Source organism: Macrobrachium rosenbergii, chromosome 36 (genome assembly GCF_040412425.1).
Source record: "Macrobrachium rosenbergii isolate ZJJX-2024 chromosome 36, ASM4041242v1, whole genome shotgun sequence".
Lineage (NCBI taxonomy): Eukaryota > Metazoa > Arthropoda > Malacostraca > Decapoda > Palaemonidae > Macrobrachium > Macrobrachium rosenbergii.
This window is the reverse complement of record NC_089776.1, coordinates 26,572,202-26,577,201: the sequence shown is the minus strand read 5'-3', so window position 1 is coordinate 26,577,201 and position 5,000 is coordinate 26,572,202. Positions and strand designations below refer to the sequence as shown.

Here is a 5,000-nt window from a genome sequence, read left to right as displayed (position 1 = left end):
TATGACATCCCTTTTTAAAACGGTAACAAGTATCGTACGGAGGAATAACACAGATTAATTCAAAATTCAGCAAATGACAAGATTAACGAAATAAGTAAATTTATGATAATAAACTATACCAAACGGTCACAGATTACAATATCTTCCAGACTGCTAACTTCGCCACAAAAGGAGCTAGTCTTTGGCGAATAAATGTCAGCTTTAGGATAGAGGATGCTGTGTTCTCTCTCTCTCTCTCTCTCTCTCTCTCTCTCTCTCTCTCTCTCTCTCTCTCTCTCTCTCTCTCTCTTCGTATAAACAGCTAATTTTCTTATTCAGAAAAGTTTCAACTGTGTTTTGTCAACATGAAATCGTCGTACAAGTGAGAAAGCGACGATAGGGTACAGCTCTTCATAAGATGTGAACGGTGAATATCGCCCTAAGGAATCCCATGACCTCTTGCATTCAGGACATCCAGTAAGGAATGTTTTTTTTTTTTTTTTTTTTTTTTGCCCAGAAGTATTTATTAAATAATTCTCCTTGACAGACAATTTTATAATGAATTTCTTCTCTACTATTTCATGAATTTTGATAAAAGCCTGATTGATATAACATCATTCGGAGGAAGAATACAAAATGGTGATTCTATTAACTCTTTATTTATGCAAAGGTGATTTTAAAAGAAATCAAATAAAAAAATCAATATAACATTAAACATGCAATAGAAGCGACAGTAAAAAAATTATAACTACTCTTATTTGGTAAAATCACAGAGACAGACACACAGACAGACCAAGACAGCCCGAGACAGAGACAAGAGACAGAACGTCCTCAAGGTCGACGGCAGACGAAATACGTAACGAAATCGCTGTCAATTGTTTTCCGTTTCACGTGAGATTTCTTCTTCTTCATCTTTTTGTTGTTGCTGTTGCTTTCGTGATGCCGAGTCATTTCGTCGCTACAGCAACTCCTTTCGCAGGTCGAACTGTTGCTGTTGCTGCTGACACTCTGGAAGCTTCTGTCGCTCAGGGAAGAACAGCTGCGGCCCTTTGCGTCCTCTGCAACAGATGCAAAGGTTTTCAGTACATGTGTTGATTGTAACTTACTAATTGGTACTTAACCAAAGAAGGTAAAGGTTTTTAATATTATATTTGAAATGTCATAGGACATTTTGGCTTTCTGACTGCTACTTGTGTTGATTGTAACTTACTAACTGGTACTTAACCAAAGAAGGTGAAGGTTTTTAATATTACATTTGAAATAATGTCATGGGACATTCTGACTTTTCTGACTGCTACTTTTATTACCTTTGTAGGAAAAAGTATGTTTCAGTTTACACAAAGATAACTCAAAAATTAAAATGGAAAAGGCAAGATACTGGAAAGGAAAATTTCATAAGAATTTATCTTACCATCAGCAGTATGGAGTCCATCTCGAAGGGGATGAATTTGTAGGTGGGTCATCTTCGATGACGAGGGTTCCTGGATAGTTCTGGAGAAAGTGTTCAGAAGATTTTGTCGGTTAGCTGAGCTCGATTTCTTTCTCCTTATGGCGAGGTGCTCACTTCGAATGGCAGAAAGAGAGCCTTCAGGGGTTTATATACCCCGAGAGACTGCCAACAATGAGCTCACGTGAGCGATAAGGAGGTTCAGATTAATACCGTTGCAAAGACGCCTCTGTTACTTATTAAGGAAGCTCAGTTAGACAATATTTTATCCGTTTTGTTTCCAGTTTATGAGGTCAGGGACTCCCATTACGTAAGAAATTTGCTTAAATCCGTGGTTCTCTCCCGTGAAATTTTGTATGTAACAGCAAATAATTGGATTAGAATTCCTGACACTTAATTAATGACAAATGCCGGACTTCATGAAGACCGTATTTTGTTTTATACGAAATTAATGGCAAATGCCGTAATTCATTAAGACTGTATTTTGTTTTATACGAAATTCAGTTGTAATTTCTTTTTAAAAGTTAATTTCAATTTTAAACAGAGATTCAGTTTTCTAAAAAGAAACATTTTGTTAATGATGGAGTGACTGATTGCAACTTCCCCAACGTCAAAAGGCTTACCTACAGCCTAAACATCTTTTGGGGGATCTGGTATAAACCTCGACTTTTCTTTAACACCCAAAATAGAGAGAGAGAGAGAGAGAGAGAGAGAGAGAGAGAGAGAGAGAGAGAGAGAGAGAGAGAGAGAGAGAGAGAGAGAGAAATGAGACGTTTCGTATTCTTTTCTAACATAAAAACTTTGTTGAAATCGAAAATATTTTGTTGATCGTGACAGGACGGGAATCCCAGCCTCTAAAATCATTATCGTTGTTCTTTTAATTTCTTATTTTGTTAATCTTATCAGGTTGTATCCTTTTTTTTGTCGTCATAATGTCAATATTGTTTATTTTCTTGTCACTTTTACTTTCCTTCAGTTGAAGAGCTGGTTCTGAATTTTAACTTTCAGAGAAAAGTTGTTGGTTATCATGAAAATCAAACGTTTTTCTTCTAAGTTACATTTGTAAGATTTATGTATTATAAAGTAATAATGAAAGGAAGCTCTCATTTTAAATTATGCACAAAAAAATGTCACCACTGACCGAAAATTTCTTTCACCTTCCAGCTATGGAATTCTGTTCTGTCTTTTGCTTTCCCTTCACTAAAGACGATTCCTGGACTTCATCCGTAGTTAGCCTCCTTTTTGCCTCCCTTGACCACCCAGTTGCCTCTCCCGTCGGCATTTTCTTAGAGGAATTCAACCTGGTTAGTTACCAGAGGTTCCACCTGAAAGGGGACTAGATAACTAAGGTAACCACAGGAGCTTCATCTAGCTCAGGCCTCGTGTCCAGAAGCCTCTCTGTAATAAGCGTCTGTCTGGACTAGGCATAACGATCTTTCAGTCCTCTAGCGGCGACTTCGTTGAGCCTGTACAGCACCAGGGATTCATTCATTCAATCATTCAGTCAACGATTCAGTCATCTGTTATGAAAGGAATCCACAGATGGGATCTGAAGCCTCTGACTTCTTGTTGTTCATCACCTTGGAGTCTAAAGTTCCCGTTTCGAGAACAGACACATAAATCTTCAAGGCGTCAGATCTGGGCAAAGAAGTATTTTCTGGCCTCATACAAAACCAAAGTTATGAGAAATGACTTACGTTATATTAGTTGTTTAAGATTAAGCCTGAATTTGAATAATTATTGTGATTGTTTGTAAGCATTAATTCTGATTAATGATTATGATACTTATCATCTGAGATAGGTGAATATGAGTAAACGAAAATTGCAACGTTAAAAGAAAAATGTGCTAAAAACTAATATGCATTCGGTAATCTTCATTGATTAGGATTTTGTTCAGTGGACAGTTAATGGTAATATAAAAAAACCGAGGCAAATCTAATCATAGCGTGAAAGACATTTGGCCTTGAAGACTGTATTAATCTAAGTCGTTGACTTATGGAATTGAACAAATGTGTATAAAAACATTCATGTTTTTTCGCTTATGGAAGATGAATTTTTTTACATTTCACAAATATTACCTAATATTGAATTCACTGTCCCTTGGGAATAAATTGCATGCAAGGGGATGCACTTATCAATTCTAAGTCTCCTTGGATGCAAGTTATTCCAAATTTATAGGGTATCTGATACTCGTGAATATACACATTCATATATATATACATATATATTATATACACATATATATACAGTATATATATATATATACATACATATATATGCTATATATATATAAAGTATATATGTATATATATATATATATATATATATATATATATATATATATATATATATATATATATATATATATATATATATATATATATATATATATATATATATATATATATATATATATATATACATATATATATACATATATATGCTAGGAATCGCAGGAACATATGATGTATACAAGTGCTGCATCCACTGGGAAAAAACAGTATCAGGCCCCGTGAAGATGTCATCGAAAACTAAAGACGAAACCAGTCAGAATTTATCTCTCGATTTTCATTGTGTTTTACGTAATGAGTCCGTATACATATTTATGTGTATTTGATCAGGTGAGTTTATGTATAAAGTATAAGACTGGCAGTGGCACCCAAGGGGCCATTTTTAGGATGACATTTCCTTTTATCCTTTACATAATAATAAGATTTCAGTTATTTAATCAAGGTCGAGAGATACTATTATACAGTCTGCAATCACTCGGAGACTAATATTCCATCTGCCCTGGGTTTCTATGTTCTGGCTTCCTGGTGGGTCTCTGTCTCAGTCAGTGTAATGCAATGCTTTGGCAATCCTCTCTTCCTTCGGGATCTCAGCTGTTGCTTCCTGGCCAACCTGGGAACCTCACATCGTCCTAACGCCCAGGAAAAAATCAAGTACCCAAATAACAGGGAAGATGAGCAAAAGCGTGTGTTTTTTACACTATCTAGTAATTTTTGGATGATATATATATATATATATATATATATATATATATATATATATATATATATATATATATATATATATATATAGATATAGATATGATATGTATATATATATATATATATATATATATATATATATATATATATATATATATATATATATATATATATATATATATATATATATATATATATATATATATATATATATATATATATATATATATATATATATATATATATATATATATATATATATATATTTAGCCAAGGCCACACAGAAAAATAAAAGAAGGAATACCACGAAAGCACTTGGTACTCCTTTTATTTTTCCCGTGGCCTTGGCTAAATATATTGTCACGCGCTATTTAGTGACATAAGCATATATATATATATATATATATATATATATATATATATATATATATATATATATATATATATATATATATATATATATATCTTATTTATTGGTTTAATCAGTAATACTGACTCCTAGCACCATATAAATTTGCTTCGCGTGGAGTTTTACCTCGTTTGTCCAATAACGCAGGAAACTGAGACTCGGGTGTTTATTGCAT

General features: G+C 33.4%; 1 long non-coding RNA gene across 1 annotated transcript; it reads right to left on the bottom strand.

Annotated features, from left to right (window-relative positions):
• Positions 1-619: 619 nt before the first annotated feature.
• On the bottom strand, positions 620-1,695 carry LOC136825026 (uncharacterized). The gene is made up of 2 exons (XR_010849216.1): positions 1,391-1,695; positions 620-1,037 (listed from the first exon to the last, which is right to left on the bottom strand). It is a non-coding gene; the product is annotated as an uncharacterized lncRNA (long non-coding RNA).
• Between the last annotated feature and the right edge of the window lie 3,305 nt (positions 1,696-5,000).